This window comes from Piliocolobus tephrosceles, chromosome 6 (genome assembly GCF_002776525.5).
Source record: "Piliocolobus tephrosceles isolate RC106 chromosome 6, ASM277652v3, whole genome shotgun sequence".
In the NCBI taxonomy this organism is placed as follows: domain Eukaryota; kingdom Metazoa; phylum Chordata; class Mammalia; order Primates; family Cercopithecidae; genus Piliocolobus; species Piliocolobus tephrosceles.
Window position 1 is genome coordinate 119140092 of NC_045439.1, and position 14544 is coordinate 119154635.

Genomic DNA, 14544 nt, shown 5'->3' on the forward strand with positions numbered 1-14544 from the left:
AAAAAAAAAAAAAAAAAAAAAAAAAAAAAAAAAAAAAAAAAAAAACAGTAAAAGAACAAAGAAAAAATATATACATTGTCTTTGGTGCTGTGGAAATTATATTCTAGTAAAGATGGAAAATTGTATGCAGATACATTTTGAAATGACCAAAAAGTCACAAGTTTCAATAAGTTTAGTAAAAGCAATAAATGGGAGTGTTGGGCTGATTAGATTCTTTGCTTAGGGTTAGGGAAGCATTTCTCAGGAAGTGACCTCTAAGCTTGAGAGAAGAGAGACAGACCCTCTCATATTGTTTTATATTGTTTTACACTCAGAAAAAGAAAGACAAGTGAAACTAAAGGCAGCTAGCCCGGCACCTAGGAACCAGACCCAAAACCAAGGAACCAGACCCGAAATCAGGCCTGGGCCTGCCTGACCTAAGCCTGGTAGTTAAAGATCGACCCCTGACCTAACCGGATATGTTTTCTATAGATTCCAGACATCGTATGGAAAGGCATTGTAAAAATCCCTGTTCTGTTTGGTTTCGTTCCGATTACTGGTGCATGCAGCCTTCAGTCACATACCCTCTGAGTGCTCAAATCGATCACGACCTTCTCACACAGACCCCCTTAGAGCTGTGAGCCCTTAAAAGGGACAGGAATTTCTCACTCAGGGAGCTTGGCTCTTGAGACAGGAGTCTTGCTGATGCCTCCGGCCGAATAACCGCTTCCTTCTTTAACGAAGTATCTGAGGAGTTTTGTCTGTGGCTCGTCCTGCTACAAGCTGAGACAACTATATTATGAGCTGACCGGAAGAAAAGTAAAAGACTCTAATCCATCTTGAATTAATTTTCATATAAGGAGTAAGGAAAGGATCCAGTTTCAGCTTTCTACTTATGGCAAGCCAATTTTCCCAGCACCATTTATTAAAAAGGGAATCCTTTCCCCATTTCTCGTTTTTATCAGGTTTGTCAAATATCAGATGGCTGTAGGTGTGAGGACTCTGTTCTGTTCCATTGGTCTATATCTCAATTTTGGTACCAGTATCATGCTGTTTTGGTTACTGTAGCCTTGTAGTATAGTTTGAAGTCAGGTAGCGTGATGCCTCCAGCTTTGTTCTTTTGACTTAAGATTGTCTTGGCAATGTGGGCTCTTTTTTGGTTCCATATGAACTTTAAAGCAGTTTTTTCCAATTCTGTGAAGAAACTCATTGGTAGCTTGATGGGGATGGCATTGAGTCTATAAATTACCTTGGGCAGTATGGCCATTTTCATGATATTGATTCTTCCTATCCATGAGCATGGTATGTTCTTCCATTTGTTTGTGTCTTCTTTTATTTCACTAAGCAGTGGTTTGTAGTTCTCCTTGAAGAGGTCCTTTACATCCCTTGTAAGTTGGATTCCTAGGTATTTTATTCTCTTTGAAGCAATTGTGAATGGAAGTTCATTCCTGATTTGGCTCTCTGTTTGTCTGTTACTGGTGTATAAGAATGCTTGTGATTTTTGCACATTAATTTTGTATCCTGAGACTTTGCTGAAGTTGCTTATCAGCTTAAGGAGATTTTGGGCTGAGACAATGGGGTTTTCTAAATATACAATCATGTCATCTGCAAACAGGGACAATTTGACTTCTTCTTTTCCTAACTGAATACCCTTGATTTCTTTCTCTTGCCTGCTTGCCCTAGCCAGAACTTCCAACACTATGTTGAATAGGAGTGGTGAGAGAGGGCATCCCTGTCTTGTGCCAGTTTTCAAAGGGAATTTTTCCAGTTTTTGCCCATTCAGTATGATATTGGCTGTGGGTTTGTCATAAATAGCTCTTATTACTTTGAGATACATTCCATCATTGTTAGACCTAATACCATAAAAACCCTAGTAGAAAACCTAGGTAGTACCATTCAGGACATAGGCATGGGCAAGGACTTCATGTCTAAAACACCAAAAGCAATGGCAACAAAAGCCAAAATTGACAAATGGGATCTAATTAAACTAAAGAGCTTCTGCACAGCAAAAGAAACTACCATCAGAGTGAACAGGCAACCTACAGAATGGGAGAAAATTTTTGCAATCTACTCATCTGACAAAGGGCTAATATCCAGAACCTACAAAGAACTCAAACAAATTTACAAGAAAAAAACAAACAACTCCATCAAAAAGTGGGCAAAGGATATGAACAGACATTTCCCAAAAGAAGACATTCATACAGCCAACAGACACATGAAAAAATGCTCATCATCACTCGCCATCAGAGAAATGCAAATCAAAACCACAATGAGATACCATCTCACACCAGTTAGAATGGCAATCATTAAAAAGTCAGGAAACAATGGGTGCTGGAGAGGATGTGGAGAAATAGGAACACTTTTACACTGTTGGTGGGATTGTAAACTAGTTCAACCATTATGGAAAACAGTATGGCGATTCCTCAAGGATCTAGAACTAGAAGTACCATATGACTCAGCCATCCCATTACTGGGTATATACCCAAAGGATTATAAGGCATGCTGCTATAAAGACACATGCACATGTATGTTTATTGCAGCACTATTCACAATAGCAAAGACTTGGAATCAACCCAAATGTCCATCAGTGACAGACTGGATTAAGAAAATGTGGCACATATACACCATGGAATACTATGCAGCCATAAAAAAAGGATGAGCTTGTGTCCTTTGTAGGGACATGGATGCAGCTGGAAACCATCATTCTTAGCAAACTATCGGAAGAACAGAAAACCAAACACGGCATGTTCTCACTCATAGGTGGGAACTGAACAATGAGATCACTTGGACTCGGGAAGGGGAACATCACACACCAGAGCCTATCATGGGGAGGGGGCGGGAGGGGGGATTGCACTGGGAGTTATACCTGATGTAAATGACGAGTTGATGGGTGCAGCACACCAACATGGCACAAGTATACATATGTAACAAACCTGCACGTTATGCACATGTACCCTAGAACTTAAAGTATAATCATAAAATAAAATTAAAAAAAAGAAAAGTAAAAGAAAGAAGAAAAGAAGAAAAGAAAGGAAAGGAAAGAAGGAAGGGAGGGAGGGAAGTATGAGTATGGCATGGAGAGAGAAAGAAAGGAAAGAAGGCAGTAAGGAAGTAGAAAGGAAGAAAAGACGGAAAAGGAGAAAAAAAGACATAAGAAATACTTGCTAAGCCTGAAATGTTGTTTCTCTGGAATTATTCTGTCCTAACAATATTTTTGTGCAATGATCATAAGACTGAAAACTGATAAGTAGTCAGCAAATGAAAGGTTAAAAAAAAAAACCGTTTGACAAATAAAAATATATTCAATTGTGAAAAGTAAAAATGAATACATAAAACATGGATCTCAGCACACATTATGGAATTCATTTCTGAATATATTATATTTCATGTGCAAGAAAAACTAATCACTAGTAATTAGCATATGTTCATATAATAAGTGTTGCCAGATTTAACTATTTTCCTATCTTGATGATGTTGTAAAATTGCCAAGGACAATTTCCAAATATTTCCACAATCAAACTCCTTTGATGGCATCCTTGTGCATACCTGGGGGAACTATGTGGTAGGGAATAGTAAAGATATGTAGATATATAATTGTCAGTTAGTAATAGTACCGAATTAAGAGGTTATCTCCAGCAATGTGCTATAGAACTCTGTCCCCCTGTCTACAGGATTAAGAAAGAAACATAGATGATGACATAGACATAATTGGTAGAGCATCTATGATATCTGGAAGGAAGATAGAGCGTTATTAGAAAGAAAGGATTTTTTTTTTTCTAGAGACTAACCTATCATGTACTTTTGTACAACTTTTATATTTCGTCCAGTGTGGATCCTTTGAAGCTATAAAGAATACTTTCAACATTTCTTTTACGTTACATCCCTTCAAACATTTGAAGAGAGGTACAATCATATTTACTCTCTTCCAGATTTATTATACACACACACACGTGTGTGTATATATGAAGTGTGTATATGTATATATTGTGTATATATGTATGAAGATATATATCTTCATACATATATGCATGTGAATATATGAAGTATATATATGTGTAATATACACAGATATACACATAAGATACATCTCTCTCTATATATATATATGTATATATGTATATAAAATCTTCAGCTCTTGCTCTTATTCTTCACCATCTTGGTTAAGTTTCCCTATACATATTTCAGCTTATCTGCATGCAACTTAAAGTGTTGTACCAAGAAATGAGCACAGTATATTCATTCCAAGGATGAGATGAGCTACCTCAGGAGATAGTCGAGTTCCACAATATTCCAAACCTGTAGCTGGATGATGACTTGGTGCTCACTTAGGAAGAGGAATCTCATTCAGTTGACACTGTGATCCTTAAGGCCGCTAGCATGTTAAACTTCATCTATCAACAACTGTTTAAAGAACTTAAAAATTTCATGTACATATGGTGAAACTAAGTATTGTATAATATTTTATTAATAATTTTGGCAGGCAAGTGCTATTTTGAATCTACAATATAGAATACACTAGGAAAGAAAGAATCAGAATAAACAAACAAACTGCTCTCAATCATCTCTATTAAAAACTACCTGTGTTGACTATTTGATCAGGGTGACTAAATCTGTTTATGGGTTTGACAGAGCAGTTAAAACAATTTTTTTTAATGTTACTGAACTATTTCTAACTAAGATGAAATACTAGATCTCCAAAAAAAATTAACACTAAGAAAATGTGACTTTTTTATAGAAATAGGTTACGTATGTTGAGTTTACTCTTTGAGTTTTTCTTTACCTTGATTCCTCTTCTTTGAATTATATTTCTATTCTATTGTCATCCTCTACTTAGTTTACATTTGCACTTATACCTTATCTTTCATCAGTGAAGGAATAAAGATACGAAAAACGTGAATGATTCTATGTCCAACTGAATGAACAAAATGAGCATTTGGTGATCACACAAGTTCTTTCAGACATGACGTTCAAGATAAACATAGTTGGAATTTCACTAAGCAATTCTTGCAAACTGGATATTGCTAAAGTCAATTTAACTTGTGATAGTTAATAGACAATCTTAAAATCATATACTAAGGTTGCTAGTGGAAACCAGAAGGTCAAAGGAACAGAAAAGATACATTATTATTCTTTTGTATGTGCTCAACATGCACTCTCAAGAGCCATAGATTTTAAAAGTTCCTAAAATTCTGAGAAAAAATGAGGAAACATTCTAATAATCATCTTAAGAATTTCAGAATATTTTTGTACTATGGGTAGTTGAGAATGACTGTGAATTGTTTGAACAGAAAACTGATTATAAGATAGTTCTCATACGAATAATAATTGAAAACAGTCCAAGAATAATGCAGTTTGTCGATTAGAAAGTCAAATATATACCATGCATTTTACATACATAATTTCTTTTACTCATACAAATACCATTTTTATAGGGAACAAAGCTGACAGCATTTATTATTGTTATTACTTGAAAAGGCACCCCTCACACACTCAAATGCCTCCAAGGGTAAAAACTACTCACTGTAAATAGAAGAAGTAAATAAAATTTGCTTTGCATTTCTTCATAAAAAAAAAATACTTCTGAGTTTTCGATATATCTTACTCCACATTTCTCTGTAGGTTTGCAGAATTTATATTTCTTGGGTATTTGTAAATAAATGTACATAAGTATATGTTTGCATATATACACATATACTTTTTCAAAGTATTTTTAAAAATAGAGTTTTTATTTATTTATTTTTATAAATAGAGTGTTTATTTTGGTCACATTTGAGGATTGCAAGCCGTGAGCATAGGTTTAAGTTGCCCTGAACATTCTCTCCCCAACCATACATATTCCTTAGTCTTTCTAAAAATAAAAACTTTTTGTGTACATCTTCCAGATTAGTATGTACATGTAGATTCATTCCTTTTAATGAGAATAGTACATTGCATGGGTGTACCACGTTTTGTTCAACCATAATTTAAGCAAGTTCTAATTTGTATTTAAAGCAATACTGCAATGATGTTGTAACATATACATATATTTCTATATTTTAATTTTGTGCTATCAGTTTTATAGAAGTTCGTTAGTATTGTTAAGTCATAAAGTTTGAACATTTTTATAGATTAAAAATTGCCTTTTAAAATATTGTTTCTCTATATATCCTTACCAAATCAATATTGGAATAGCTTTTTCTTTCTACACCTTTAAAAATAAACATCATTAACTTTGTATTTAATGAACATTTTTATTAATAAACTTTTCTTTTTAATTTTGTCTATTTGTTAGACAAACAAAAGTGACAACTAATCATTCCTTTTATTTAGATTTCAGAGAGATCATTTATATTATGTATTTTCAACAGGTGATATGTGAATCTCAATTTATAGATACAGGTTCTATGAATAAATACAGAAAAGATGACAATGGGATTTGTCCTGAGGATAGGATTTTTGACTGACATTTCAACAAAAGGCAGTGTGATTGCAAAACTGGTGAAAAACAAAACAACAGTTCATTTGGCATTTTCTATTGCAGGAATTCTTAGGATCTTTCCCATTTACTACTCTTTAAGAGAGGTAGGTCTAGATCTTAAAACACCAATGTATATAGATTTTGATCTTTCCTGCCCCCCCATACCACAAATATCATTATTTACCCTTGAGATACTCACAATTTAATGAAGAAAGCAAGCCTCATATGTAAAACATAAACTTAAAAAAATATAAACCACTGTGGATGACATTGAATAGAGTATGTAGATATGGAAGAAGTAAATTAGGAGAAAGTTTGATGAGTTGCAAAGCCCTAAATTAACAGGGAAACTAAGGATTTGTTTTTGTTTTCAAATTACAGAAAGCACTTCAAGATCTTCATGATTATTCTTGTTATCATAGATGGCATTATTAAAAAGTAAGAAAAATGTGCAATCATCAGCAAGTACGCTAAACTCATTGTGGTTAGTAAATTAGGAAAGATAAGAAAGCAAAGTTTACCACACAAATAGAAACTGATAAAAGAAAGAAAACAACCACTTTTCCTTAATATTAGTCTCCAGAAAAGACTGCCCCACTGCAAAAGAAAAGCCTTAAAGATATGTGCAGCTTTAGGATTACAACGATACTAACCATGCACTCTATCTCTGTTGCTCTTCTGCTGGCAGAACTTGACCTTAAGAATCACCTTTTAGAGATAATAAAAATGATTTATATGTAAATAAAAATCAGAAAAAACTTATGAGTTTCACACAAATAGTTTGTATTTTCAGAAAATTAAGGTTATTTTAAAATCTAATGTTATCTTATAAAGATTATGAGAAAATGTATATTTATTTGATTATCCTAGTTGCTTATTTGGTGGAGAATATAAGCACTCAAAAGCCAAAGCATGTGTAATACGTAATGTGTCCATACATGGACATAAACACACACACACACCCCTAGTTTTAGCCACTGAATCTCTCATCATCTTGATCCCTAATATATACTCACAAAGTAGTCATGTGTATATATGGAGGGAATTTTAGCTCTATTTCAAAATAGAAGTCTTCTTGCTGCTAATCTGACCCTGAATTTATGCTCTGGGAAAGCGGTAACCGAAAAAATACCCTTCTGGAATCTCATGTTCTTGTGCCTGAATATCTGACTTAACCTACCAAATACTATACCAAGTTCTTCTGGAACTGAGTGTTTGTCCTTTGAGCAAGGTCATTCAAGTATTGGAGCCTTGCATCTAAATCCCAGTTCTGTGGCCAAAACTTGGTATTCCTAAATATTGTTAATCTTTACCATTTACCATGAAATTTTTTTAAATGTTTAACAATTTGTGAGGTACATGTGATGTTTTGTTTCATGTATAAAATGTGTAGTGATCAAGTCAGGGTATTTAGGTGTTTATTACCCAAACATAATACCTTTTTATTAACTATAGTCACTCTATGCTGCTATCAAACACAATGTATTCCTTCTGTCTTACTGTATATTTGTACCGTTTAATGCAGTTTTCTCCATTCTGTCACCTACTACTCACCCTGCTCAGTCTCTGTTATCTATTTTTCCATTGTCTCCATGTGATCAATTGTTTTACCTCCTACATATAAGCGAGAACCTACAATATTATTATTTCTGTGTCTGACTTATTTCACTTAATGACCTCCAGCTCCATCCATGTTTCTGCAAATAACATGACTTCCTTTTTTTATGGTTGAATAGTATCCCATTGTGTGTATATACCAAATTTTCTTTATCCTCCATTTATGGCCACTTAGGTTGATTTCATATCATTGCCATTGTGAATAGTGCTGCAATAAACATGCAAGGCCAGGAATCCCTTTGATATATTGATTTATTTTCTTTTGGATAGATACCAGCAGTGAGATTACTGGATCAGGTATTAATTCTATTTTTAGGTTTTCTGGAAATCTCCATGCTGTTTTCTGTAGTGGCTGTACTAGTTCACATTCCTATTGACAGTATATGAATTCCCTTTTCTCCACATCCTCACCAAAATCTGGTTTGTGTATGCGTGTGTTTTTAGTAGTAGCCATTCTGACTGGGGTAAGATGATGTATCATTGTGCTATGAGATTCTTAATGGCCTCTTACTTACTTATCACCAATAGTCAAGGTGAAAAACAAAATCATATGGATTTTGAGCATTTTAAATGTAAGAAATTTAATTAACCAAAGATTATTATCCTAAACTCATGCTTTTACACTATCAGTACAAACTTTTCTAACTTTATGGAGAGGTAGATTGCTTTAAAAGGGGGAACCATTTAAAGTCAAAGTAACAGATAAATGCTTTGTTTCAGTTTTCAAAGCAAAGGCACTTAAGAAGCATCAGTATGTCAGAGCTGCTATACAAATTGATAATGTCCATCTGGACAATTCTATCTCATGATTTCCATGGAGAACATGAAGCCATGGAGCCACAGAAGTGCCCTGATGGTCAGCTCTAGGAGAGAAAGTTCAACACTTCCTTCTCGCATCTCTGTGTACACCTGCCCTTTGTATGTTATTCTAGGGGAAACTTCATGGGTTTTCCTGGTGCACTACTCACCTATTGAACCAGAAAGACACTTTTCTAGAAAGATACAGATTAATGTCAAACTAATAATACAACAGTAAAAGCTTTGTTGTATGGACTTAAACCTAGAGCAAATATGAAAAGCAAGATAAAGAAGACAGTGGGTGCAGGGAAAGAAAAGTGAGTTGGCGTTCACGTGTGTTTAGCCAAGAAGCCAGGTAAGGACCATGCAGAGTGATGTAGGCTTATATTAGCCATGAAATTCATACTGATCTCTCCCCCAAAATGAGCCGGAGTGTGCTTAAAATGAGAACTAAATAAAAGGAACATACTCTAAACTTGCGTAATACAAAGTACATGAGACAGGTGCCTATATAGATTTCAATTCCACTTTGCCCAAAGTATTTCATTTCAAATGGCTAATGTAGGCATATCTTTTATTTTCAACACTACTTCATTTATTGTAGACAGTCTAACAACTGTCAGGTATGTTAGAAATAGTGCTAATATGGGCAAACACTAGAAAATCTTTAAAGCTTAACAAGAGGAAAATTTTATAGAGTGTGAAAAAATCCTATTGCATTCATATTTTCATTTTTCCCTTGGTGATTTTTATGTTAGAATGACTGCTGTGATTTTAATACTGACACATTCAGTTCACCCAGACCTAGGGGAGACAGCGATTAGAGTTTTAAAATAATATAAAGTATTTTTTATTAGAAAGATTTAAGATTGTCAGAAAATATTTAAGTTGCAGTCATTTTACCTCCAAAGCTTTATATTCAATGCATCTTTTTATGCAAATGCAATTTATTGATAGCTTTGTAAAGAAACACATAATTTATTATTTTTCATTATGTTTTTCCTGAGTTTGGCCAGTAACTAGATTTTTTCAACCTCATAAATAGTTCCTTACAAAATTCCAGTATAGTAGGTGGGAGAGGAGGATATAGAACACCCAAGATTTTTTTGTTTGTTTGTTTTTAATCATATGCAAAATATTTCAGAGTGAAAACATTCCTAAATAAAGGATCCTACTGGAGAAATGCAGATGCACACATACCCAACGTACATTTTTGAGAACTTGTTGTCCTAGTCCTTTCAGCCTTGTATAACAACATCCCATAAATTTGGTGGATTATAAGCAAGAGAAACTTATTACTCATAGTTCTGGGCTTGGGAAGTACAAGATCAAGGTGCTGGCAGATTAGGTGTCTGGGGATGACTTACTTCCTGGTTCAAGGACGGCATCTTCTTGCTGTCTTCGCATGATGTAAGGGACCAGCTAGCTCTCTGGAGACTCCTTAATAATGTTACTAACCTTGTCATAAGAGTTCCACCCTAAGGATGTTTTTTGTTTGTTTGTTTGTTTATCTGAAATGGAGTTTCCCTCTTGTTGCTCAGGCTGGAGTGCAATGGTGCAATCTCAGCTCAGTGTCACCTCTGCCTCCCGGGAAGCTAGGATTACAGGCATATGCCACCACGCCCAGCTAATTTTGTATTTTTAGTAGAGACAGAGTTTCTCCATGTTGGTCAGGTTGATCTCAAACTCCCGGCTGCAGGTGATTTGCCTGCCTCAGCCTCCTAAAGTGCTGGGATTACAAGCGTGAGCCACCACGCCCAGCCTAATGGTGTAATCATCACCCAAAAACATCACCTCCTAATACTATCAACTTGGGGATTAAGATTTTAACATATAGATTTTGGAGCTACATCAACATTCAGACCCTAACCTGTGTGATGAATAGAGGTACTTGAGGAAGAAACGGTGAATGGAGCAACATGTAAAACTTGCCTCTGACTTTCAAGAATGTATATTCCCATAAATTTAGAAATAATATCAGTTTTTAAAGAATGTATAAACTAATCAGAGCATTATATTTAACAAAAGCATATAAAGTTACAGGAAAATAACAGTTTAGTTCAGTGCAATGGAAAGGATATTTGCTGCAGAAATTCCAAAATTATTTGGTTGGAAGAGGAGACTTCACAGAGAAGATGAGGTTTGAATTGGCTAGAAGAATGTTTAAGATACGGAGAGGCTGATGTCAAGAGCAAGAAACTTTCTTCAGACTGGGCGGTGGGGGTGAAAGTACATAAGCCCAAACTCAGAAATGGACTCAAGGGAATTCCAGTGTTGTAACCGAAAGATGAATAAGTGGAGCTAGTGGAAAATGAGGCTGAATTAGTGGAGCATGTATCAGCTCGTTATTATGTTCAGATGCATGTAACAGAGACTCAACTGAAGTGGCTTAACTAAAGAATAGATTGTTTTTCTCACAAATCAAGGATTCTGAAAGTAGACAACTCACGGATGCCATGACAGCTTTTAAAGCAGCATGAGATCCTGTATCCTTTGTCTTTCTGCTCTGCCAGTCTTCTTACATCTTCAGCACTGTTGGTTACAGCAAAATTCCTGCATTGCAAGCAGACTATCTTTGCTCCAAGCAGATGAAGGGCAAAGAGAAACCTACACTTCCTGAAAGCTCCATGCAATAAACTCATCTGTCTCTCAATAGCCAAAATCGTGTCACGTGGCTCCTTTCACATGCAAGGAGCCTGGGAAATCATGTTCTGTTTTATTTTACTTTGAACTAACTACATTGGCAGACTTATACATTACAGAGGAAGGAATAAAGGAAAAGTGTATATGGGAAAAGTAACTTGCAGTACTTGCTTCCAAAAGAAGTTTCAATACAAAAATAAAAAATACATGTAATGTGATAGTAGCAATGGATTATTACAAGTTTCTTAACAAGGCAATTTGGAAGAGAAGTAATGGATCATAAAACTGAGCTGGCAGCAGTGGAGCAGTGGATATGGATAGAGAGAGGCAATCATGGAAGTCGGGAGGAGAATAACCAGCAACAATGCTGCAGTCTTATGTATAATGTAAGAACCTATTCTTGTGTGCTGATAATAGAAACATAGAAACAGTAGTGGAGATATTCCCATGGAAGTAGCTAATGAACATAATGCCATTTTACATAGGTGTTAAACGATAGGGAGAAGCAAAGATCATGCATGTTCCAACATGTAAAGTTTTAAAACAATATTTCTGAAACCAGTTTTCTGATTAGAAAACTAAAACACAGGAAAGGTCAGAGATGCGTTCAAGGGCACAAAGCATCAGTGACAGCTTTGACCAAACTATATGCATATAAATATATGCATGTATATTTGAATAAGAATGCATATTTTATACATTAAGAATATTCCCATTCCTTGCAATGCATAAAGATTAGGAATCTAGTGTCTAATATATTTAGTTGTTTTTTATTAATACTTCTTATATTACAGTATTTTTACAGCACACTTTTGTTACCATAAGGATGTTGCTAGAAATTGCATATATAGCCTGTAGAAACAAAACCTAAACAAGTTAAGATGTGAGGATTCTTGTAAAAGATTAGAAAGTGAAGAAACTTACTTTGTACTGGTACAGATTTGGAACTTTTCATTTGGATATTTGTCATAGAAAAGTTACTATAAGCAGATACATTGTTATAGAAGAGTTATTTCTAAAGTCATGGTGTTGACTCTTTGACCGGAAGCCATTCACATTTAACAATATTTATGTACTAAAGTTTTACCTGTATTCACCAGCTCTATAGTGCTCACACCATCTCTAAGACCCTCCAGACCCATTTACTCCAAAGAAAGAGGGCATTTCACAAATGAGACATCTGGCTAGCTAGCTATATTTTCCTGCTAAATAATCTGACATAGGAAAGGATCACTGATTTCCCATCTTCCCAAACCTCTGTGCCAAGCACATTTTCATCAAAACAGACCTCTGCTATGTCCCAGTTCTAAGGTCTTTGTTTTGTTTTTGACAATAGGTCAATAAATTTGAGCTAATACATGTAATTTCAATAATGATTTAATATATCCTGTCTCTAGGTAGTATTTTCCTTTTAATCATATTTTAATCCAGTAAATAAAATGGGCTTTCAGACTTAGGAAGGTAGCAATTGCACATTTACTCAAGTACAATCACAAATTACATATTATTCATTTACACAATTAATAAACATTTCTAGATTATCTATTATATATCAGACATTAATTCTAAGAAAAATGCACAAGGTCCCTACCTACCCTCATGAAACTTAAAGTTTGGTGGGAGATTAAATGTTAACTACACAAAGAAATATAAAATTCCAAACTGTTTTAAATTCTATAATGTACAGGATTCTGTGAACAATCTCTAAGGTAAGACTCGGGGTAAGCAGAAAAACAAAGTGAGATTTGCTCATAAATGCTTTTACATTTAATACAAGTATCTTTTTAAACCAGAACCTCTAATTAGTGTGCACATCTTTTCTATCCCATTGTCTAGGATTGCATATTATAAAATTTATACATTAGTATGAACATTTAAGATTTTCACCTAAATAGTTCTTTTCTTCAAATATGCCATTCATCAAGTCTCTGTACAGATTGAAGCTTATGGAATTAGAAACTGAAGAAATAATAGAAATAGGAATTTTTTAAAAATCACATTCTGAGAAGAATAATGCTGGAGTTGATACAGCATATTCTAGATCACAATTTAAAATTTTTTTCTGGAGTATAAGCTAATTTCTCTACATGTTCATCAGTGATGGCTATCATGTTTAGAAAACATATTGTTAAAATTTCTAATTTTAAATGAGTTTGGAGAAATAGACAAGAGGCTATGCCCGAGGCACAAAAAATAATTAAGAAGTTACTAAATAGTTTATTTGAGTAACAGTAAGATTGAAGGATTTGAAATAATTTAGCTTGTAGTAAAGAAAATCTAGTGGTAACTTACTAATAGTCTTCAAATGTGTAAAGGGTTAGTAAGCTGGGTATGATAACCAGATGTTCTTGATCTCTACAATGGAAATAATAAGATGAAATTAATAAAGAGTAGCTAGAGAGATCAAGGCTAGACATAACTTTCAGACAGCAAGGGAAAATGAATACAAAAGAAACTTGTAAAAGAGTTTATAAGATGTGACCACCAAAGGTCATAAAGAAGTTGCTACCATGTGCCTGGCGTTGTTTAGGTACAGACCTGCTGGTACGTCCATCCCACCTTATATCTGTCTGATGATTTGCATATACCATTCGGCACAAGATTTCTTGGGAGGAGATTAACTAGAAGCCAAACTGGTAATGATACTTGAACAGTCAGAGGAGAAAGAAAAGCAACAAATTTCAACACAATAACAATGATTTCACACTTTGTGCTCAGGACACAGAATAAGAGTTGAATTCAAAGTTAGCTGAGTTCATGTCTGAAAATGTCACTTCTTTACTGTTGAATCCAAGATTACTTGGAAGTTAACTCCTTCCCTAGCCACTAATATCGAAGAAATTTGACTGATGGACTCTGGATATCTGAACAATTCTTCAACAATCCCGGTCCTTGACAACACATAACATATGCTCTTCTAGTTGAGTTTTTTCCAAAAACATCTTGACACACAAAACTTATTTTGTTTCTCGTCCTTTGTAAATTAGTGGTGAAGAATGAAGTAAATGGGGGGAAATAAGACCATGAGCAATTCAGATACAACATAAGGA